Source organism: Pseudophryne corroboree, chromosome 10 (genome assembly GCF_028390025.1).
Source record: "Pseudophryne corroboree isolate aPseCor3 chromosome 10, aPseCor3.hap2, whole genome shotgun sequence".
Taxonomy (NCBI): Eukaryota; Metazoa; Chordata; class Amphibia; order Anura; family Myobatrachidae; genus Pseudophryne; species Pseudophryne corroboree.
The window spans coordinates 169,677,164-169,703,134 of record NC_086453.1 but is presented as its reverse complement, the minus strand read 5'-3'; the positions used below and the strand labels follow the sequence as shown (position 1 = coordinate 169,703,134).

The 25,971-nt window shown below is 41.5% G+C and overlaps 1 protein-coding gene across 10 annotated transcripts in view; it reads right to left on the bottom strand.

Moving 5' to 3' along the window:
- Positions 1-25,971, bottom strand: part of KAZN (kazrin, periplakin interacting protein) — an 847,756-nt gene that overhangs the window by 378,679 nt on the left and 443,106 nt on the right. The window contains exon 1 of one of the 10 annotated variants that reach the window (XM_063942935.1): positions 20,829-20,912. The exons of the other annotated variants lie outside the window; for them this stretch is intronic. The gene's annotated coding sequence lies outside the window, so the exon portion shown is untranslated. Of the gene's footprint in view, positions 1-20,828; positions 20,913-25,971 lie in introns of those variants that run through there. 10 annotated transcript variants of the gene reach the window in all.

Genomic DNA, 25,971 nt, shown 5'->3' with positions numbered 1-25,971 from the left:
TATCATGTCTGCTGTATGTGGTGATAAACCGTACCGTGTCATCTCGTTTTTCCTTAGTTTTATATTTCAGGAGTTGTTCCCTCTCCAAATTCTTGGCCTTCAGATTCGCTTCTTCCAAAAGGTGGTTCGGATAGCCCTTTTCCCTGAATCTTTCCGTATATACCTGTAGTTGCTGATCTCGGTCTTCAGTGTCCTTACAGTTCCGAGCAATTCTGTTGAATTGTGAAAAGGGGATGTTGTTCTTCCATTGTTGACTGTGATTACTTCGGTAATGTACATAGCTGTTCATATCTACTTCCTTAACATAGTTCTTTGTAATCACTTCGTTGCCTGTATGTGTTAAAACCAAGTCAAGGAATTCTATCTTCTCCGTGCTAGTCTTTGCAGTGAATTGTAAATTCATGGAATTGTTAGATAAATAGGTAAAAAATTCTTTAAAACTCATATCATCACCATCCCACACAAGTAAAATGTCGTCTATATAGCGTTTATAAAATGCAATATTTTGTTGGAATGGGTGATCCTTAAAAATGTACTCATTTTCCCATTCCCCCATAAAAAGGTTAGCGAAACTCGGCGCAAAAATAGTCCCCATAGCGGTTCCACAGATTTGTAAGAAGTAGGTATCTAAAAATTTAAAATAATTCCTTTTCAGAATAAAATTCATCAGTTCACATAAAAAAATTATGTGCTCCTCTGTGATCTCGGCATCTTTCTTCAGAAACCCATTGCAGGCCTCTACACCCTTGTCGTGTTCTATGCAGGTGTAGAGAGATTGGACATCTATGGTGATCCACCGATAGGTGTCTTTCCATTCAAATGAATCCATCAGGTTGAGAACAGATGTTGTATCTTTTAAGTATGCGGGCAGGTTTACCACATGTTTCCTTAGAAATATATCCACGTACTCGGACAGATGTGATGTCAAAGAATCTATCCCAGCCACAATGGGTCTCCCTGGGGGATTCGTCATGGATTTATGCACCTTTGGTAGAAAGTAAAATATGGGGGTGGTGGGGTTGGAGTTAAGCAAGTACTGGTATTCTTCTTTGGTTAGGATCTCGCACCTGAATGCTTTCAAAAGTATAGTTCTTAGTTCCTCTAAAAAGCCGTCTTTTGGGTCTCCTGGGAGAGGGGTATATGAAGTTCTATCCCCCAGAAGTCTGTTTGCTTCTGTGACGTATGCCTCCCGGTCCATGATGACCAACCCCCCCCCTTTATCAGCAGATTTTATAACGATATTCTTGTTCTCCTGAAGTTCTTTGATTGCATTGGTTTCTCTGTTTGTGAGATTCTTCTCCTTGATGGTCCCCATTTCAGTTTCACATAGATCTTTTTTTACTAGATCATAAAAAATACCCACATTATGGCCCTTTGATTCCAGCGGGTAGAACTTTGAAGTGGGTTTCAGTCCTGATTTGGATTGATCATAGTTTCGAATGGCCGCATTTTCCTTTTTAAGAAAGTGCCTTTTGAGTGTTAGCTTCCTTACAAATTTGTTTAGATCTATGAAGACGTCAAATTTGTTCATGCCTTTCGTAGGTGCATAGGAGAGTCCTTTATTCAATAGTGAACTTTCATGTTCTGTTAGCGTGTGGCTTGATAAGTTGAATATACCTTTGTTTGTTAGATGTTCTAATGGAGGTGTCTTCTTTTGCTGTTGTAGAGGTTTGTTCCTCCTGCCCCCTCTACACCCTCTTCTTCTGTTAGTCTTCTCTTTAGGGGTGTTGTGCTCGTAACTTTTTCCTTTGGGATGTTTCTTGTCATGGTTTTGAACCGTGCATTCTTGCCTGGTGATAAAAAATCCTCCTCGTTGGCCGAATTCATTCTTTGTAATGCAGAAAACCTATTGGTGGTCTGTACATTCTGTCTTCTCTGTGTGTAGTTTCTTCCATTCTCCATGCCTCTTCTTGGTACTGTTTGCCAGTATTCCCTTTTTGTTCTTAATTCAGTTTTGTCATTTCCATTAAATCTACTCCAGTTCTTAATTTTGTTATTCTCATAATCTTGCTTGTCCCGTATGAATTTCTTTCCTTTATTTCTTATAACCTCGTCTTCAATTTGCTCAAGTTTCCTATTCAGTACTTTCTCGTTGATCTTAAAATCCTCTTTGTCCTTGAATGCTTCCAATTTAGTTTCAGTTTCTTTAATTTCTGTTTCCAGGGTGGAGATGATGCGTTTTTTTTTCCGTCACCAGGATTTTCATTAGTTTTACTGAACAACTATGGAGTGCGTTGTCCCATTATTTCATGAATTCAGGGTTCTCTGATCCAAACGTGGGTTGTTTGGTAATTCTGAGACCCCTTGGAATTCGGTCCACGCTTATGTAGTGTTCCAAACCTTTTCACGTCCCACCATGCCTTCACTTCTTTGATCAATAGTCTTTCCATACTCCAAAAGATCTCATCAAGTGTGTCTGTATTAGGTACACTCTCAATGATGTTGGTTTCATTAAAGATTTTGTGGCATGCATTATTTCTTTTGTTGGTGCGTTCTCCGGTTCTAAACATACTGTGTGTGTGGTATCGACTTATGAAAGGCAGCCGTGGGCAAATGTTACCGTAGTAGTAGATAGATGGGGGGAAGCTTATCGGCGCTTAACCGCGATACCAAATAGTACTAGAATGTAGTCCAGGATATTTATAAAAGAACAAGAAAAGTCTCCTTTTTCTAGACACTCCCTATTTATATTAATCGGGCGTCAGCTCCACCTTAAAGAAAGAAGCATTGGTAAGGTGCTTCATGTATAATGTAAACGAAAAGAAGGGATAAGGTGGTTTTAAGCGACCAGTGGTGTCTAATGTTAATCGGAGACTTATATTTCAAAAAAAAATTTTTTATTAAATCTAATATGCACCAATAAAAACAAATAAAATAATAGCCCTATTTACAGGGAGCCAGAAACGTTACTAAAGACTGGATGTAAAATAATATAAAATCAATAATACAAATTTAGATAAGACAAGAGGAAAAAACGTCCTAAAAGTGCAAAAAATTGGACATAAGATCAGCATAAAAAGTATATAAAGTATACATAGGTGTGCGCAGGGGGGGTTCCTGGTGCGCACAGGCACCCCCTAATGTCTGGCACCCTGATCTCACATGCCTGATGCAGCGATAGCCGAGCAGGCTGATTACTGTCCCCTCTGCGCTGCACCCTGTCAGGACTGCATTACTGACCAGACACCTGGGTTAATCAAGGGTGCCACTGCCACCGGCTTTCAAACTCCCGGCTCCACCTCCATGTACAAAAACAGCGTGATGTGATGTGATTACATCATGCTGCTCGCATGCCCACCTGTCATACCCGCCACACGCTCACTTCTCTCCTTCTATGCTATGCCAACGCCAGCCACTGATGAGGAGCAGCATGCAGCCAGGGTTCCTCTTAGGAAGACAAATTCAATACTGGCCGGCGGTCGGCAGCAGCATTGACACATCACTCGTTTTTCCAGCAGCAGTAGTACTAGTCTGCGACTGTCAGTGTCAGTGAGTGACTCACTTGTAAGTAAGCTGCTGCAGCTTGCAGGGGAAAGAGAGGGGGAGCCAGACTAGGCTGAGGAGGAGCACTGTAATTGCAGTTAGTGCCATCAGGGGTGTTTGTTTGGTGCACACCACAACATCTGACAATGTATCTGCTTAATTAGGATTGGTACAAGGGTGGATATTTTATATTGCGTTGACGTCAATAGATGGTGCTAGACACGCCCCTCCATCGGTGCACCCCCTAATAAAATGTGCTGCGCACGCCTATGAAAGTATATATATATAAAAAGGTTCTTAGCTTTTAGAGAGGATATGTATCATAGCACCCAACACGTTTCGTCCTATCTGGACTTCATCAAGGGGTGACATACAACTGGGACAGCTCATCTATTTATACCTGTATCAGTAGGGAAGTGATAGCTACATCACTTCCTGTCAATTATCTGGTGTCAAATTTCGTATAATGTTCAAACATTCAAAACACAGAGATAGGTGTCTTTCCATTCAAATGAATCCATCAGGTTGAGAACAGATGTTGTATCTTTTAAGTATGCGGGCAGGTTTACCACATGTTTCCTTAGAAATATATCCACGTACTCGGACAGATGTGATGTCAAAGAATCTATCCCAGCCACAATGGGTCTCCCTGGGGGATTCGTCATGGATTTATGCACCTTTGGTAGAAAGTAAAATATGGGGGTGGTGGGGTTGGAGTTAAGCAAGTACTGGTATTCTTCTTTGGTTAGGATCTCGCACCTGAATGCTTTCAAAAGTATAGTTCTTAGTTCCTCTAAAAAGCCGTCTTTTGGGTCTCCTGGGAGAGGGGTATATGAAGTTCTATCCCCCAGAAGTCTGTTTGCTTCTGTGACGTATGCCTCCCGGTCCATGATGACCAACCCCCCCCCCCCTTTATCAGCAGATTTTATAACGATATTCTTGTTCTCCTGAAGTTCTTTGATTGCATTGGTTTCTCTGTTTGTGAGATTCTTTTCCTTGATGGTCCCCATTTCAGTTTCACATAGATCTTTTTTTACTAGATCATAAAAAATACCCACATTATGGCCCTTTGATTCCAGCGGGTAGAACTTTGAAGTGGGTTTCAGTCCTGATTTGGATTGATCATAGTTTCGAATGGCCGCATTTTCCTTTTTAAGAAAGTGCCTTTTGAGTGTTAGCTTCCTTACGAATTTGTTTAGATCTATGAAGACGTCACCCGCGATCCGTACAGGAAGTCCGGGACTTTCAACTATATGAACTGTTTTTAGGACTTTAAATGCATAGAATACAGTTATCTACTTAGCGGTTTTCACCCTACACAGTGACCCTATGATATAAGAGCATTATCTCTGTGTTTTGAATGTTTGAACATTATACGAAATTTGACACCAGATAATTGACAGGAAGTGATGTAGCTATCACTTCCCTACTGATACAGGTATAAATAGATGAGCTGTCCCAGTTGTATGTCACCCCTTGATGAAGTCCAGATAGGACGAAACGCGTTGGGTGCTATGATACATATCCTCTCTAAAAGCTAAGAACCTTTTTATATATATATACTTTATATACTTTTTATGCTGATCTTATGTCCAATTTTTTGCACTTTTAGGACGTTTTTTCCTCTTGTCTTATCTAAATTTGTATTATTGATTTTATATTATTTTACATCCAGTCTTTAGTAACGTTTCTGGCTCCCTGTAAATAGGGCTATTATTTTATTTGTTTTTATTGGTGCATATTAGATTTAATAAAAATTTTTTTTTTTTAAATATAAGTCTCCGATTAACATTAGACACCACTGGTCGCTTAAAACCACCTTATCCCTTCTTTTCATATATATATATATATATATATATATATATATGAAAGAACAGAAAAAAGGAAGGCGCAATTGTGAGTAAAATAGGAAATCTTTACTGATTAAAAAGTATAGGCTCACGTACATCAAGGTAAAATAATACCGGCTCCCATCTCCAAGACCCCGCAAGAATGCCTCCGGATCGCACCCAGCAGTGCTTCAGACAGGGAAACCACAGCGGCTCTCGTTCAGCTGCGTTTACGTCCAAACTCCAAATCACAGTGTATGCGGCTGTTCGTTTAGCAGTTGGTGTGAGCGTCCCGACCGGTTTCGTCAAGATTGACTTTGTCAGGGGGTGTGGCCAAGCAGAGTGTCCGTATGATATTTATAGCACATCCGTCCTACTACATCTTACACTAAAAATGATCTTTATCCTCTCGTAATATAGTCATTACTATACTCATTCACTATAGATCATTAAAACAAACATATTTGATAACAATTTATATTTTTATCAGCCGAGGATAACACAAGAAACATCAGACAGCAATTAACTCAATAGTTCTTAGATAATTGGACCAGCTGTACATAGTCTAAACATAAGACCAACTGATATCACTCATAGTGCTGTCATACAAGTATGGTAATAATCTTAACATAAACACATTTTATTTAGCGTCCGTCTGTTTCAGTCATTATCCTCCGCTGTCACATGTTTTAAAACACTTTTAATACAACAAATCCAAATAAATAAATGTCACAATATACAAACAAACACATCGATACAGTTTCTTTTCTTATTTCAAAGATATATATCCCCACTTCATTATAATACCATTAATTGTACTATGAGGCACATAGAGGGAAAGAAAGAAATATGCAAGTATACATGCCTACACATATAAATATGTACATGCATGTATACATAAAGGAAACCCAATAAATATGTGTATCTACACCAGTTAATAACAATAATAATGGATATAGCTGGACATTGAATATTGCACCATGTCATGTGTCTCACCACGCACCCTATCGATGTCACTAAGGGGTGATAACACCCAACATACATAGTGGCATCAGTGTGCATGGTCATCCGCACTCCATCAGTGCAAAAAAGGAACAATGTCAAACGTCTCATTAAGCCCATTTGGACTCAATGTTTTAAGTTTATGGATCCAGTATGTCTCTCTTCTTCCTAACTTCTTTAAAAGATCACCACCTCTATCGTCTAGCACCACATGTTCTATAGGTTTAAAAGAAAAATTATTTAAATTACCACCTCCACCCTCCAAAAAATGATGGGGTACACTATGATTAGTTAATTTATTACTTATACTTCTCATATGCTCAAGAATTCTAGTTTTTAGTGTTCTCTTTGTTCTTCCTATATAACTAACCCCACAGCTACATTCCAACTGGTATATCACATGAGAAGTTAAACAATTTGCAAAGCCTTTTATTTTCCATGACTCTGTTGGTTCCCTATTCCAAATCAGCTTTCTATCTTTACTCATAAATTTGCATACTTTGCAATGGCTACAGGGTGCACATCCATTCAGATCTTTTAACCAATTATTCTCATCCTCCTTTCGTAAATTACTAGGGGCCAAAACCGCCTTAAGTGTTTTCGCCCGTTTAAATATCACTTTTGGTTTGTCAGGGAGTACTTTATTCAGAACAGAGTCTAGCATCAGGACATCCCAATGCTAACATAGAATACTTTCAATTTGTTTATTTTTAGTGTTAAAATTTGTTACAAAAGGGACCATTTCTTTATGTTTTACACTATTTTTATCTTTATTTCTATATTTCAGGAGTTCCTTTGTGTCTAACACATCTGCCTTATATTTACATTTTTTAATTATCTCCATGGGGTAGTTTTTTTCCTTAAACCTCTCTGTATATATTGCCGCTTGCTTCTCATATATATCTTCCTCTCCACAATTTCTTCTTAATCTCAGAAATTGTGAATACGGAATATTCTGCAAACAATTTCTGGAATGACAGCTATCAAAGTGTATATAGCTGTTGCTATCAACTTTTTTTAATGTGAGTGTATGTATTAATTTTCTTCCCAGGGGTCCATTCACCAGCATCAAGAACCAGATCTAAAAATTCAATCTTTTCTTCCTGATAGTTAGAAGTAAATCTGAGGTTACTGTTGTACCTGTTAATATATGACATAAATTTTTCAAAATACAATCGATCACCTCTCCATACTATCAATATGTCATCTATATATCTATGAAAACTCAAGATTTTATCAGTAAATTCATTTTCAACAAAGACATTTTCCTCTTCCCAGCGCCCTAGATATAAATTGGCTAGGCTCGGTGCATACGGGGTTCCCATCGCACACCCACAGGTCTGGTTATAGAACTCCCCCTGGAATTTAAAGTAATTATTTTTAAGAATATACTCCAGACATTTTACCAGAAAAAAACCTCATCTCTTTGTTAATAGTTTCATCCTTAGAGAGAAAATAATGAATTGCCTCCAGACCCTTATCATGTGGTATGCTGGTGTACAGTGATTCAACATCCACCGTACACCAGCTGTACCCTTCTTGCCATTCAATTTGATCTACTATATTTAATACCTGTGTGGAATCCTTCACAAAGGACCTAAGCATAATCACGTACTTTTTTTTAAAAAAAAGTCTACATACTCAGATAGTTTACATGTAGCAGAATCTATTCCCACAATTATGGGGCGTCCCGGTGGTTTTTTTTTAGACGTTTATGTATCTTCGGCATATAATAAAATATAGCTATCTTGGGAAACTCATTGAACACATATTCACTTTCTTGTTTACTGATGCACCCATTATCACCCCTTAGTGACATCGATAGGGTGTGTGGTGAGACGCATGACATGGTGCAATATTCTATGTCCAGCTATATCCATTATTATTGTTATTAACTGGTGTAGATACACATATTTATTGGGTTTCCTTTATGTATACATGCATGTACATATTTATACGTGTAGGCATGTATACTTGCATATTTCTTTCTTTCCCTCTATGTGCCTCATAGTACAATTAATGGTATTTTAATGAAGTGGGGATATATATCTTTGAAATAAGAAAAGAAACTGTATCGATGTGTTTATGTTTGTATATTGTGACATTTATTTATTTGGATTTGTTGTATTAAAAGTGTTTTAAAACATGTGACAACGGAGGATAATGACTGAAACAGACGGACGCTAAATAAAATGTGTTTATGTTAAGATTATTACCATACTTGTATGACAGCACTATGAGTGATATCAGTTGGTCTTATGTTTAGACTATGTACAGCTTGTCCAATTATCTAAGAACTATTGAGTTAATTGCTGTCTGATATTTCTTGTGTTATCCTCGGCTGATAAAAATATAAATTGTTATCAAATATGCATGTTTTAATGATCTATAGTGAATGAGTATAGTAATGACTATATCACGAGAGGATAAATATCATTTTTAGTGTAAGATGTAGTAGGACGGATGTGCTATAAATATCATACGGACACTCTGCTTGGCCACACCCCCTGACAAAGTCAATCTTGACGAAACCGGTCGGGACGCTCACACCAACTGCTAAACGAGCAGCCACATGCACTGTGATTTGGTGTTTGGACGTAAACGAAGCTGAACGAGAGCCGCTGTGGTTTCCCTGTCTGAAGCACTGCTGGGTGCGATCCGGAGGCATTCTTGCGGGGTCTTGGAGATGGGAGCCGGTATTATTTTACCTTGATGTACGTGAGCCTATACTTTTTAATCAGTAAAGATTTCCTATTTTACTCACAATTGCACCTTCCTTTTTTCTGTTCTTTCACATGTATCCAGCCGGTGGATCGGCTTTTCAGGAATTGGCAGCAATCACATCAATCTAAAAGGACTGATTATGCTACATTTGAATTGAACTGAGAGAAATATCCCATGCGCAGTTAAAAAATTGTGGTGATTATATGTTCTGATCTAATTGCAGCAGTGGATTATACTCCTGTTATAAGAACATTTCAAAATAAGTTATTGTATGTGTGTTGTTCTGTGTGGTGTTGGTAAGAGTATTAAGTGTGGCCATTGAATACTTGGTTAATCACTATGGAAAAACGCCAGAGGCGTCTAGATGAATGTCACAGGATTTTTTTCTGACCAATTAGGTGGAAAGAATTACATAGAGGATAATGATAATAGCTCATGTGCGGATATAGATACCATTTGTGCACAGGTAGAGAAATTATGCATTCGTGAAATGAGGTTAAACTAGGAGATAACCACCTTAGAGAATTATTTAGAGGCAGGACATATTCCACGTGGATTATGACTGCTAAAAACACCTACATTTGGTAGTGAGAGAGAGGAGTTTGTTGGGGCATGGCATAAAATTCTTGATGCGTGCTCCCATGAGCTTATCAAACTCATTGTCAAGGAAAGAAAAAGATAAGCTGGTGAAGTAGACATAGAAATGTGTGAATTAGAAAAGAGAATTGAGCCTATTAGGGACATCAAAGAATATAAGGATATAAAGAAAGAGAGTGATATGATGGTGAAGAAACTAGAAAAAGAGATTATAGAGACTAAGGTACGCAAGTTTCAGAGGGATATAAATGATTACAAGGAAGGTAAAATTAGAAATTGGAATCCCGTGAGAGAGAGAATAAAGGAGGGAAATTACCAGTATTTTGCACAAACATATAGGAGGAATGAGGTGCCGAGACAAAATAACTGGCAAAATGTACCTTATAGGAATAGAAGAAGATATGAGGAAAAAGAACAATGGAGAATTCCTGTGTCCAATAGGTTCAATGCTCTTCATACACCTAGAAGAGAGGTGAGCCAGGATTTTCCCCGGCAGGGTCAGAGATGGAAGGAGAAAAAAAGAGTTCTTAGAGAGAGTAAATCAGAACAGTCCAAAGATGGGAATAAAAAGGAAAAAACAAGAACAACAAAAAGAGGAAAGAGAGGAGGCAAGAGGGTCAAAAACAAGGAGAGGGAACTAAAAAGTAGTGTATGTATTTTTAATTTATCCAGTTATATATTGAAACATAATGAAGAAAAACTTCTCACACGAGGGTTATCATATGCACCCAATGTAGGACCCAATAATTTTGATCTTTTTATTGATGCAAATAAATTCACCAGATCATTAACTCTGAAAAAACACTTTTCAAAAAAATAATGAATATGTGCCCACAATAGTGAATAAGGAAGAGGGAATTAATATAACAGGTTTGAAGAAATATTCTTCTTACTATCCTATATAATCGTGTGGGAGTAATGTAGAAACATACTCCCGACTAATTATGAGATATCTTGAGGAACTCTGTAGGAAAGACAAAAAAAATAAAGACAATTTAGGTCAGAGGGAAAGAAAAGCCATAAAAGAACTAGAGGAGAATGCCAATATTGTCATTAAAATGGCAGATAAGGGGGGGGGGGGGGGGGGGGGATTGTGATTATAGATAAACAAGAATACTTGGCTGAAGCATTTCGCCTGCTTAATGATGTAACTACATATGAAAAACTATCTGGTGATCCTAGTAAGAGAGTATTGGCGGAAATTAGAGAATTGCTTAAAAGGGGTCATGATAATGGGTGCATCAGTAAACAAGAAAGTGAATATGTGTTCAATGAGTTCCCCAAGATAGCTATATTTTCTTATATGCCGAAGATACATAAACGTCTAGAAAAACCACCGGGACGTCCCATAATTGCGGGAATAGATTCCGCTACATGTAAACTGAGTATGTAGATCTTTTTTTGAAAAAGTACGTGATTATGCTTAGGTCCTTTGTGAAGGATTCCACACAGGTATTAAATATAGTAGATCAAATTGAATGGCAAGAAGGGTACAGCTGGTGTACGGTGGATGTTGAATCACTGTACACCAGCATACCACATAAGCATGATAAGAGTCTGGAGGCGATTCATTATTTTCTCTCTAAGGATGAAACTATTAACAAAGAGATGAGTTTTTTTCTGGTAGAATGTGTTGAGTATATTCTTAAAAATAATTACTTTAAATTCCAGGGGGAGTTCTATAACCAGACCTGTGGGTGTGCGATATGAACCCCGTATGCACCGAGCCTAGCCAATTTATATCTAGGGCGCTGGGAAGAGGAAAATGTCTTTGTTGAAAATGAATTTACTGATAAAATCTTGAGTTTTCATAGATATATAGATGACATATTGATAGTATGGAGAGGTGATCGATTGTATTTTGAAAAATTTATGTCGTATATTAACAGTAACAACAGTAACCTCAGATTTACTTCTAACTATCAGGAAGAAAAGATTGAATTTTTAGATCTGGTTCTTGATGCTGGTGAATGGACCCCTGGGAAGAAAATTAATACATACACTCACATTAAAAAAAGTTGATAGCAACAGCTATATACACTTTGATAGCTGTCATTCCAGAAATTGTTTGCAGAATATTCCGTATTCACAATTTCTGAGATTAAGAAGAAATTGTGGAGAGGAAGATACATATGAGAAGCAAGCGGCAATATATACAGAGAGGTTTAAGGAAAAAAAACTACCCCATGGAGATAATTAAAAAATGTAAATATAAGGCAGATGTGTTAGACAGAAAGGAACTCCTGAAATATAGAAATAAAGATAAAAATAGTGTAAAACATAAAGAAATGGTCCATTTTGTAACAAATTGTAACACTAAAAATAAACAAATTGAAAGTATTCTATGTAAGCATTGGGATGTCCTGATGCTAGACTCTGTTCTGAATAAAGTACTCCCTGACAAACCAAAAGTGATATTTAAACGGGCGAAAACACTTAAGGCGGTTTTGGCCCCTAGTAATTTACGAAAGGAGGATGAGAATAATTGGTTAAAAGATCTGAATGGATGTGCACCCTGTAGCCATTGCAAAGTATGCAAATTTATGAGTAAAGATAGAAAGCTGATTTGGAATAGGGAACCAACAGAGTCATGGAAAATAAAAGGCTTTGCAAATTGTTTAACTTCTCATGTGATATACCAGTTGGAATGTAGCTGTGGGGTTAGTTATATAGGAAGAACAAAGAGAACACTAAAAACTAGAATTCTTGAGCATATGAGAAGTATAAGTAATAAATTAACTAATCATAGTGTACCCCGTCATTTTTTGGAGGGTGGAGGTGGTAATTTAAATAATTTGTCTTTTAAACCTATAGAACATGTGGTGCTAGACGATAGAGGTGGTGATCTTTTAAAGAAGTTAGGAAGAAGAGAGACATACTGGATCCATAAACTTAAAACATTGAGTCCAAATGGGCTTAATGAGACGTTTGACATTGTTCCTTTTTTGCACTGATGGAGTGCGGATGACCATGCACACTGATGCCACTATGTATGTTGGGTGTTATCACCACATAGTGACATCAATAGGGTGCGTGGTGAGACACATGACATGATGCAATATTCAATGTCCAGCTATATCCATTATTATTGTTATTAACTGGTGTAGATACACATATTTATTGGGTTTCCTTTATGTATACATGCATGCACATATTTATATGTGTAGGCATGTATACTTGCATATTTCTTTCTTTCCCTCTATGTGCCTCATAGTACAATTAATGGTATTATAATGAAGTGGGGATATATATCTTTGAAATAAGAAAAGAAACTGTATCGATGTGTTTATGTTTGTATATTGTGACATTTATTTATTTGGATTTGTTGTATTAAAAGTGTTTTAAAACATGTGACAGCGGAGGATAATGACTGAAACAGACGGACGCTAAATAAAATGTGTTTATGTTAAGATTATTACCATACCTGTATGACTACACTATGAGTGATATCAGTTGGTCTTATGTTTAGACTATGTACAGCTGGTCCAATTATCTAAGAACTATTGAGTTAATTGCTGTCTGATGTTTCTTGTGTTATCCTCGGCTGATAAAAATATAAATTGTTATCAAATATGTATGTTTTAATGATCTATAGTGAATGAGTATAGTAATGACTATATTACGAGAGGATAAAGATCATTTTTAGTGTAAGATGTAGTAGGACGGATGTGCTATAAATATCATAAGGACACTCTGCTTGGCCACACCCCCTGACAAAGTCAATCTTGACGAAACCGGTCGGGACGCTCACACCAACTGCTAAACGAACAGCCGCATACACTGTGATTTGGTGTTTGGACATAAACGCAGCTGAACGAGAACCGCTGTGGTTTCCCTGTCTGAAGCACTGCTGGGTGCGATCCGAAGGCATTCTTGCGGGGTCTTCGAGATGGGAGCCAATACTATTTTACCTTGATGTACGTGAGCCTATACTTTTTAATCAGTAAAGATTTCCTATTTTACTTACAATTGCGCCTTCTTTTTTTCTGTTCTTTCACATGTATCCAGCCGGTGGATCGGCTTTTCAGGAATTGGCAGCAATCACATCAATCTAAAAGGACTAATTATGCTACATTTGAATTGAACCGAGAGAAATATCCCATGCACAGTTAAAAAATTGTGGTGAATATATATATATATATATATATATATATATATAAAAAATACACACACAAAGCAATAATCCAGCACTCAGCTACACTCCACGATTCAGCTTGCCCGGTGCCCTCAGAATTTAGGCTGCAAAGCATACAGTCCCATGTAGTATTTGTGAACGGCGGCACTCAGGTCTATATTAATATGAAGAAAGCACCGACACATAGCTATGTCTTTTCATCGATTCAGTGCTGCTGCACTTTTATCAAGATGTGTCACACAGAATAAAAATCATTTTATTCTGTGTGACACATCTTGATAAAAGTGCAGCAGCACTGAACCATTGAAAAGACATAGCTATGGGTCAGTGATTTCTTCATATTAATATAGACCTGAGTGCCGCCGTTCACGAATACTATATGTATATATATATATATATATATATATATATATATATATATATATATATATATATATATGAAATGGGTATAGTTGGCACTCAGAAACACATGTAATGACCGGGGTGCCCTCCTTGGGTAAATGCACAATATGGGTGTCTGCAGTGTCGGAAGCCACAGTCCACTGACCCCTCTACCACAGAAACAGGCGGCACTCCACGGATTTAGTGTAGAATTAAAATTTATAAAACAAACAGCATGAAGAGTCTCTTCATGCTGTTTGTTTTATAAAAAAAATGTCTACACTAAATCCGTGGAGTGCCGCCTGTTTCTGTGGTAGAGGGGTCAGTGGACTGTGGCTTCCGACACTGCAGACACCCATATTGTATAGATAGATAGATAGATAGATAGATAGATAGATAGATAGATAGATAGATAGATAGATAGATAGATAGATAGGTAGGAATCAGGCACAAATAGTGTGAGGGAGATACAGACAGTGAAAAGGATTCACAGACAGAGAGAGAGGGACGGACAGGGAGAGATAGACATAATGAGGCACAATGTGAGTGAGATAGAGACACAGATGGTGGATTGATAAAGAGCAGAAATGTGACAAATATTTAACTACACTATTGTATCTGTGGAGCAGCGGTGCAATCTGTTACAATTATCTGGCGGTAATGTGAAAAGTGCGGACAGAGTGTGAATGGGTAAATGATGAACCTACTCATGCAGAGATTGGAGTGACTGTCTTGACTTGCTGCAATAGTTGAGTTAGCAAAATTGTGGTATGGGGGTATTATATAAAATATATTACACTGGTGCCCCCAAATATCAGCTTGTGCCCCATAATATACCAGACAGAACCAAGGACCCTGCATACATGTATGCTGGTCACATCTCTACTTCAAAAAAGCTGATCTGCAGTGCACTAGAGGGCAGTTCATTCTTTTTTTTTATAGCTAGTTTGGCACATATAGGGGTATATGCAATTAGCGGCAAATCGCGGCAATTTTTCGCCCGTTTTTTAATTCGACACAATTTGACCGTCAAATTCCGGCAAGTGGGTGCCGGAATTCAACAAATTCAATAAAAAAAACGGATTCGACAGTCCCGCTGTCGAAAAACGGGCGATTTGACGGATTTTGATCCAATTTTTAAAAAAACGGAAAAAACGGTAAAAAAAATTGCGTGGGGTCCCCCCTCCAAAGCATAACCAGCCTTGGGCTCTTCGAGCCGGTCCTGGTTCTAAAAATCCGGGGGGGGGGGGGGGGGGAAATGACAGGGGATCCCCCATATTTTTAAAACCAGCACCGGGCTCTGCGCCTGGTGCTGGTGCAAAAAATATGGGGGACAAAAAGTAGGGGTCCCCTGTATTTTTTACACCAGCATCAGGCTCCACTAGCTGGACAGATAATACCACAGCCGGGGGTCACTTTTATACAGTGCCCTGCGGCCGTGGCATTAAATATCCAACTAGTCACCCCTGGCCGGGGTACTCTGGGGGAGTGGGGACCCCTTCAATCAAGGGGTCCCCCCCAGCCACCCAAGGGCCAGGGGTGAAGCCCAAGGCTGTCCCCCCATCCAAGGGCTGTGGATGGGGGGCTGATAGCCTTGAGAAAATTGAAAGAATATTGTTTTTTCCCGTAGTACTACAAGTCCCAGCAAGCCTCCCCCGCAAGCTGGTACTTGGAGAACCACAAGTACCAGCATGCGGCAGAAAAAACGGGCCCACTGGTACCTGTAGTTCTACTGGAAAAAAACACCCAGATAAAAACAGAACACGCACACCGTGATAGTAAAACTTTATTTCACACATGTCGACACATACATACTTACCTATGTTCACACGCCGACCTCTGTCCACTTGTCCAAGTAGAATCCACGTGTACCTGTGAATAAAATTATACTCACCTGATCCAGTGTCCAGATTATAATCCACGTACTTGGCAAAAAAAAAAAAAAAAAAAACGAACACCCGGACCAAACGGACTGAAAGGGGTCCCATGTTTACACATGGGACCCCTTTCCACGAATGCCGCGACCCCACGTGACTGCTGTCACGGAAAGGTCCCTTCAGCCAATCAGGAAGCGCTACTTCGTGGCACTCACCTGATTGGCTGTATGCGCGTCTGCTGGCAGACAGCGCATCGCACAGCTCCCTCCATTAGTTTCAATGGTGGGAAGTTTGCCGTCAGCGGTGGGGTTACCCGCGGTCAGCCGCTGACAGCGGGTGACCTCATCGCTGACCGCAAACTTCCCACCATTGAATATAATGGAGAGGCTTTGCAATGTGCTGTCTGACTGCTCAGACGCGCATAGCCAATCAGCAGAGTGCCAGGACGTTGCGCTCGCTGATTGGCTGAAGAGACCTTTCTGTGACAGCAGTCACGTGGGGTCTCTGCATTCGGGGAAAGGGGTCCCATGTGTAAACATGGGACCCCTTTCAGTCCGTTTGGTCAGGGTGTTTTTTTTTTTTTTTTTTGCCGAGTACGTGGATTATAATCTGGACACTGGATCAGGTGAGTTTAATTTTATTCACAGGTACACGTGGATTCTACTTGGACAAGTGGACAGAGGTCGGCGTGTGAACATAGGTAAGTATGTATGTGTCGACATGTGTGAAATAAAGTTTTACTATCACGGTGTGCGTGTCCTGTTTTTATCTGGGTATTTTTTTTCCAGTAGAACTACAGGTACCAGCGGGCCCGTTTTTCTCCCGCATGCTGGTACTTGTGGTACTCCAAGTACCAGCTTGTGGGGAGGCTTGCTGGGACTTGTAGTACTACTGGAAAAAACAATATTCTTTCAATTTTCTCAAGGCTATCAGCCCCCCATCCGCAGTCCTTGGATGGGAGGGGGACAGCCTCGGGCTTCACCCCTGGCCCTTGGGTGGCTGGGGGGGGACCCCAGATTGAAGGGGTCCCCACTCCCCCAGGGTACCCCGGCCAGGGGTGACTAGTTGGATATTTAATGCCACGGCCGCAGGGCGCTGTATAAAAGTGACCCCCGGCTGTGGTATTATCTGTCCAGCTAGTGGAGCCCGATGCTGGTGTAAAAAATACGGGGGACCCCTACTCTTTTTGTCCCCCGTATTTTTTGCACCAGGCGCAGAGCCCGGTGCTGGTTTTAAAAATACGGGGGATCCCCTGTCATCCCCCCCCCCCGGATTTTTAGAACCAGGACCGGCTCGAAGAGCCCGAGGCTGGTTATGCTTAGGAGGGGGGACACCACGCAATTTTTTTTCTGATTTTTACCATTACATTTTAAAAAATATATATATATATTTTTAAAAATATATAAATAATACTTGTGCCTCCAAAATAGACAAACCAAGTACCTAATCCCTTCTAATATAAATAGATATGCTATTACCAATAAAAAAAAAACACCAAAAAAAACATGTTTTAAATTTTTTTTATTAGATTCCGCCAGCAAAGTGTGGCGGATTGAAAATGACGAATTTACTGTCTAATTTCCAAACTTCAATTGAATATACTTTTGGCAAATTGCCGCATTTGTACCATTGCAGAAATGTCGAATTTGACAAATGTCGAATTTCAAAAAGTCGAATTTGGAAAGTCCGTTTTTTTGACGGAAAGTACTGAATTGCATTGTCATTTTTTATTTTTTTTGGGCGAAAATGTTCCGTTTTGTCGACATTTTCGGGAATTCGACCGCAATTGCATATACCCCATAAACTTTTTGTTCATGGAGAGGTGCACTTTCCACGTGTTTTGTTCAGAGTTGTATTATAAGACATCAAAATACTAATAAAACAAACAAACAAAAAAACAAACAAACAAACCTGAATCTCTCATTGACTATTGAAAAAAAAAAAAAAAAAAAAAAGAAGAAGAAGACATGGGATGCTGTCTGTACCAGTTATTTTCTGGTTACCAATCATGTATCTAGTCCAGGCATGTCCAAACTGCAGCACTCCAGCTGTTGAGAAACTACACATCCCAGCATGCCCTGACATAGCTTTAGCATTCTCTGACAGCAAAACTGTGTCAGGGCATGCTGGAATTTGTAGTTTCACAACAGCTGGAGGGCCGCAGTTTGGACATGCCTGATCTAGTGAATTCAAGAAAATGATGATGATTATAGGATAGCTAGGTACTGATTGGTTGCAGTGGGAAGCCGCGCCACTTTTTTTTTTTTTATATAAATTTTATTAAGTCTAATAAAAAGCAGCAAATAAAAAGCAGCAAATAAAAAATACACTGCCACGTATGGGACATACTGTAAGCCGGTAGCTTTATAAGTATGTATCTTCATAAAATCAAAGGATTTTTTTCTGTAGTGGGTAAAAGTGTTTCTTTGCCGATGATCGTGCCCCTTTAATATCTCACACCTCGGTCAGGCTATACCAAACAAGTACTCTAGTTCTACCTTCCTTGGCATTGTGCCATTACCAATAAAACTTTCTCCACGTCACTAAAGGTGGGTACACACTATTAGATATATCTGCAGATCAATTGATCTGCAGATATATCTATGGACGGATCGGGCAGTGTGCTGTGCATACACACAGCCTGATCCGTCGGGGGACCGACGTCATGAACTGGGCGGGCGGGCGCTCGCGCCCGCCCAGTTCACCTGTCAATCACCGCCGGCCGCCTCAGCATGTGTACGGGCGGTCAGGCGACCGCCCCGTACACACACAGCGACGCGCTAATATATCGTTAGATATATTGGCTGTCGGCTGTGCTGCGCGGCCGACGCGATACGTCTGTGAACGACGGAGTTCACAGACGTATCGCCTGTACACACTGGCCGACAGTCCCGCGATGTATCGGCCGTTCAAGAGAACGGCCGATACATCGACCAGTGTGTACGGGCCTTAACAGGCTTCCTTGTCCATGTGCAACCTGTTTGGATGGTTAATGTTACAAGTGTGTACACTTGGCATAAATTATTGGCAATTACTTTTCTATGAGTCACATATGTGTACAAAACCCAATCCCAGACAAATTGAAAAGACAAGGTGCAAGAAAGCGGTGAGGCAAAAATCAGTCTATATTTCATAACTGTCCAATTTATTTTATAAATTTCCTTATTTTTCTTAATAGGGTGGCTCCTCTCTGATTTATAATAGGGTGATTTACAATGTTATCTAGAAAGAAAATAACAAAACAAATAAGTGTTGCTGTAAACACATGTCAGAGGCACATTAGCCCCCCTATGTGTCTCTGAATTGGGACATTCATAGAATATGGCTGACTTAAAATACTTTGGGGGGGAATTCAAATGTTTGAAAAGTCAGTTGGGTGTCTGTTTTTTCCTATCTAATAGACAGGAAAAAACAGGCACCCAGATAACTTTTGTTGTTTTGTTGTTTAATTTATATTTAAAAAAATAATTTATGTGCTGTGAATGTTAAATTGGTTGTTATTCCTAATTGTTTGCAAACATATCCTGACTTTAGCTACAGATTATGTATCAGCAGGGCCTTCACATTTTCTATTTGTTTTGTTTTTTTCTGTTTTGTAGAATTTGTTGGCACTCTGTGACAAATATTTAACTACATTATGCAAATTCCCCCAATTCAAATGTTATCTCCCCTGATATCCCATCTAAAGTGATAGGAGATCGCAAGGGGCAACATACAAATGAGGTCCCCTATCGTACCCATTAGCGTCGGGTTTAGCCGCATAAAACGACTAAACGAATGGGTGCGATCAGGAAAAGTGCCGTTTGGGCATCCAAACTGATTACTTTTCACACATTTCAGCTTGCCACACCTGGCAGGTGCGAGCTGAAATGTAGACGCCAGCAACCGATCGTGCCTAAACGGAGCTACATTAGAATAGCTTTATTCGACACCATCTAGTGGCTGCCAGCGGTATAGAGAATTGAATCTCGCCCAAAGATGTGACCACCAAGTGCCTACTCCTACAGTCTCTGTGAGCAACACTTCTAAACCTACAGCAAACAGGACACGCTTACGTCAGTCTGTTAATGCCTTATGTTGCTTTGCTGTGTTGTTACAAGCAAGTCTAAAGCAATTTCAATTTATACATGTTGTTACGAAGTCCACATTAAATGTGAAAATAGTGACTGCAGATTAAGAATTAAAAAATGTTTACCAAAACCTAGTTTAAAATAGCTAAAATATCTTAATGCGTATGTTGGACTGGGAGGAGGTCATACCAAGTGACTCCTTACACTAATATACAGAATAGTTCTGCAGTACCCACAGGCAAAGGTAAAAGTATTTCACAGAGCAAAGCAACCTAATGACAATTTATAGGTCTCCCTGGCAATTAAGTTTGGAACTGGCCAGTTTAAGTGATCCTGATGCCATAAACATCAAATGTCAATTTGAAAGAAGTTTCAAAATTAGATGTATATGGCAATAGTTGAATTTCCCATATAGGATAGTTCTGCATAGTCTCATTTCTTGTTTTGTTATCTAAAGACTTGCAAATTGCCCTACTGCAGAGGAAAGGAAACATAATGGCATCTGATGCTGGTCCATCCCATAGATCATTGGTTTTCAAACGTGGTACTCAAGGTCCCCCCAACTGCCCAGGCTTTAAGGATATCCATGCTTAGGTGTGATACCCCACTTCTAGTGAGAACATTTACAGTTTCTTTGTAAATACTGCCATTATATACATGCAGCCAGAGCATCATTGGTGACAGTGGACTAGACCTACAGAGCTAGTGCATGCTGAATGGGAACTCTCACCTGCGCGCTAGCTACACAGATGTCACATGCTGCTTCAGGGAGAGGCTGGCTCATGCTGCTACTGTGACTGTTGGAGGTCACATGCAACTCCAGACAGAGGCTGGCTCATGCTGGCTGGTGTGACAGTTGGTAGTCGTTGAGCAGCCATTTTAGAGGAGATATGGTGGCTGGCAGTGAGAAGTGCTGCACTATCTATACGGTCCTGACTACTGTTCTTGGTGGCCATAGGGGGAGAGCAGTAGACGGAGGGCAGCTGTGCGTCTTCCCCCAGCAAGCAGCAGGTGGAGAGTCTGCAGCCAGAGAGGCGGCACGGAAGGTGGCCCCAGCTTGGAGTGGCAGCTGAAGAGGGGTGAGCCAGCTGCAGCACTGATCAGGCTGTAAATCCCTAATTACTGCAATACTGACATCACCATGGGAATTAGAGCAGAGCTTCCCCAAAAGCTAGTTCATGACTCGGCAGCAGCTTCGCCATACCTTTAAGTCACTTGATTACTACACATATAGTAACAATAGCATATCGATTACCGGAGAAAGTGCCATGTTAGCTCCCTGCGAAGTAGCTAGTACACCTAGAGGCAGGCAACCTCATTTACTGAAGGAAAGTAATAATTTATAGTGCACTGGTGCAAGAGGAAACATGACTATGTAAACCTGTTTTAAAAGACTACTATCTAGGAAACAAGTGGAAGTCAGTGATAGCACTAAAGGGAAGCAGGGATGGAGCAAGTCTTCCGCCAGTACTAGAGACACTACAGCTCCCTAAAAGTACTCTCTTCTGGCGTGGCCAGGACGGGCATGGAGTAGCACACACATTGTGCAACTCTCCAGCCAAAATATCCTGCAACTCTATCCTGCGGTTCCCCCTGGGACTGACCTGTGGACAAGGGCTGGGTGAATGACTGGTGCCCCCCCTGGAGTGCCCTGGACCGGCTGCTGCTGTCTCCCCGGCCGTTTGGAAGCCGTCCTGTGTGTGGCCTGGTGAGTGCTGGAGCTGCTTTGTGACGCCGCGGGCTCGCGCTCCCTCTTCACCCGGAAGTTCGGCTCCGTCACCTTTGACCCCCGCCTGCCGCTGCGGGCGGGTGTACGGAACGAGAGCGCACAGCACACCGCTCTGTTCTGCTGTGTGGACACCTGGAGCGTCCTCTGAGCGGTGCTCTACCCAGCCTGCAGTGTCTGACCTCGCTGGCCCACGGACCGCTCCCCGGACCTCTGCTGCTCTATATACACGCCACGGAGATACAGGGGTTTGTTTTCCTGCTGCGGGGGGTGCTCTTGCTGGGAGTCAGTGCTGGGATTGTCACCCTCTCTCCCACCTCCTCTATCCTGGATATTATAAATATATACTCCTGCCCATATAAATACAGGAACTGAGCCTTAAAGGGATAGCGACTGTTCAGGTGGGAAGTTGCCTAATTCCCTGCTTCAGCCCACAGCTCTCAAAATCCACTGTGCCGATATTTTGCGATACAACCATCTATATATATATATATATTCTTCCCGCACTTCTTGGCCCTCTCACAGTGTGCTAGTGCCTGCGCCTCCTCTCTCTGCCTGCATTGCTTTGATATATAACTGGTCGAGTGCTGCGGCATTGTGTTATCCAAAATGGTGAAAGGCCGCCAACAGAATGTGGCGGCGGGCGCGATGGAGAAGTTTGTCCGCAATCCCGGTCCTCAACAGCAGAGGAGGGAGACTATACATTCTGAGGCGTCGCCCCCATCTCCTGCATACAGTTCTGCTTCGTCCGAACCGCCCGATGCTACATTACAGAGAGTGTTGGATGCCGTGACTGCTAGTGAGGCCCGTTTGGCTGATAAAATTGGGCAGGTGCAGTCTGACCTCTCCATTATCCATCAAGACCTTCAACGGGTGAGGGAGAGGGTGGGTGAGGCCGAAACCCGTATCTCCAATGTCGAGGATACTGTCACCCCGCTGGGACGACGTACTGATACTTTGGAGTCTCAGATGACTGATGTGCGCAAAAAACTAACGGATATGGAGGGACGCTTACGGCGCAATAATGTCCGCTTCATTGGTTTGCCCGAGAAGGAGGAAGGCTCATTTCCTGAAGAATTTCTAGAAAAGTGGCTCAGGAATGCATTTGGGTCCAAAGAATTCTCACCTCACTTCACAATAGAACGAGCTCATAGAGTTCCGATGCGCCCATTGCCTCCGGGGGCCCCGCCCCGTACCTTCATCGCCAAGTTCCTCCATTTCCGTGACCGGGACACTGTTCTGAAACTTGCTCGCACGAAAGGCCCTCTAAAATGGAACGGGTCGCCGATATCGTCTTCCCGGATTTTGCGGTGGAGGTGCAGAAGGATAGGGCTCAATTTCTGCCTGTTAAGAGAAGACTCCGTGAACTCGACCTGCCATACGCTATGCTCTTTCCATCGAGACTGCGAGTAGTGGCTGATAGTGAAACAAAATTTGTTGCGACTCCTCGCGAGGCGTTGATGTGGCTGGATAGACGCTTCCCGGCGGGACGGGCTCTTGCTGATCCTTGATTGCTTCATGTGACTCTAGTTGCAATAGATTTCCTGTGCAGGATATGATTATATGTATATTTACTGGGGGGCTGCAGGATAAGGAAATGTTGAATTATCTATGTGCTGCTCCTTGAGGATGTGGGGGTGGAGGGAAGGATAATTTTTTGCCTGATTTTTCCTCTCTCATATAGGCCAGTTATATTTCTATTGATGGGTGGCGGGGGATGGGGGAGCCGGGGGGGTGGGGGGGATATATATGTGGTCCAAATATATCCGATAGTATTTTGTTCTTAAGTCCCGGGGGGAGACTTTATATGTTTCGCCCCTTTTTCTACCTTTTAGGGGTGATCTAGTTTAATGGCTGAGTGTTTTTGTTTGTGTTTTGTTTTCTCTTTTCTCAGGGTCATTATATTCTTGGCTCCACCCAGAATATAGCTCGTTGTGTGCTTTGTGTTTGAGTCAGTGTTCTGTTTGGGGATCCAGGTATGCTGCAGGTTGGGAGTAGTGTACAGGGTGGGGGGAGAGGGGAAGTTAAAGGCTATGGTTATTTTTTGTATGGATGTTTGGAGTTTGTGTATGTGTGGCTTACGAATCTATTCATTGAGCAGTGGTGCCTTGTGATTGCGTGCCGCGAGGGTGGATCTGGCTGGCTGCGGGCTGTAGCCCCTATTATTATATCGACTTCTCATGGTTGGACTTAGGATGTTGTCGTGGAATGTGCGGGGACTTAAGAGATCTCTGGTGCTTAGACAAATCAAACAGTATGCCGCTGATGTGGTGTGTCTTATGGAAACTCACCTGGTGGGTGGTAGGACCCTTGCCATTAAAAGACCTTGGGTAGGTTGGGCATTCCATTCTACACACACTTCTGCCTCTCGGGGGGTCTCTGTCCTTGTAAAGAGGACCGTTCCCTTTGTGCTGGACTCAGTACAATCGGATCCATGGGGGAGATATGTGTTTTTAAAATGTAGAATTCATTGTACACCTCTGCTTTTATTGTCCGTATATGTGCCTCCCCCGTACTCCTCCGATGTCCTGAAAAAAGCTGCAGGGTTTATGGCCTTGTCACCGGGAACACCTGTGGTTTGTCTGGGGGATTTCAATAATGTGTTAGATGTAGAGATGGATAGATTCTCTACTACTCCCTCTGGTCCACATTCTGGAAGGAATGGCTTTGCTGATGTTGTGTCGGGGTTGGGCCTGGTCGATCCCTGGAGACTGAGACATACATCTGTTAAACAATATTCATGTTTCTCACATTCCCACTCCTCGTTCTCTAGGATTGACCTGGCCCTTCTCTCGAGCGACCTGGTTCCTAGGGTTCGGGATAGTGGATTTGAGACTAGAGGTATATCGGATCACTCCCCTTTAACATTGGTCTTGGATTTTAATTGCTCCAGGGGTCAGGCTGTGTGGAAGTTCAATCCGTTCTGGCTTGTACATATGGGCGATGGCTCCGATTTGGTGGCTGCATGGCGGGAATTTTTTGAGATAAACAAGGCTGGGCAGTCTCTCTCTAATTTATGGGATGCGTTTAAGGCCTTTTTGCGGGGAACCTTAATTAAACGAGTGGCTAATTTAAAATCCTTTTTTAGGCACCGGGAGTCCGAACTGGAGGCCCTAAGTGTTGCTGCAGAAGCACAATATTTACAGGATTGTTTGGATAGTTCCAAATCTGCATGGTTGTCAGCCCAGGGGGAGTGGAGGGAATATCTCATGGAAAAGACTCAGCATAGACTCCTCTTCTCCTCTCATGCCTTTTATGCTTCTGGGGACAGGCCGGGATCGTATTTAGCCTCCATGGCACGGGGTGAGAGATCCTCTAACACCGTGGTTGAAATTGAGGCCTCAGATGGTACCATTTTATTGCAGACTCCACAGATTGCATCGGAATTTGTGTCCTATTATAGGCGATTATATAGCTCTAAATTAGACTGTACCCCGATGCAATTAGATGAATATTTACAGACTATACAGATCCCCTTGCTGACTTGTGAGGCACATGACTTCCTCGAGGCACCTATTTCGCCAGAGGAGATTGTGGCTGCTATCAATGCTGCTCCCAATGGGAAGGCTTCGGGACTAGACGGCATACCGTCTGAGCTCTATAAACGTCATTTAGATTTTTTTGTCCCCCAATTACTTGAGTTATATAATCAGATATTTACACAGGAATCCCTCCCATTGTCTATGGCGGAGGCATTGATTGTTGTCCTTCCGAAGCCTGACAAGGATCACAGGAAGGTTGACTCTTATCGACCTATCTCCCTTCTGCCGACCGACATTAAAATTCTGGCCAAAGTCCTGGCATGTAGACTGAATCAAGTCATTACGCAGCTTATACACCCCGATCAGACAGGGTTTATGCCCAACAAATCAACATCCATTAATCTCAGACGTTTATTTACCCATCTACAGATCCCCCGTGAGGCACCCTCATCCATAGTTGTATCATTGGACACCGCTAAGGCCTTTGATTCCATGGAGTGGGAGTACATGTGGAGCATCATGCGCAAATTTGGTATAGGCCCCAACTTTATTAAATTTGTTCGGTTGATGTATTCCTCTCCCCTGGCCAGAGTGGCGGTGAATGGTTTTGTATCACACTCCTTCCCTTTGTCTAGAGGTACACGTCAGGGGTGCCCACTGTCCCC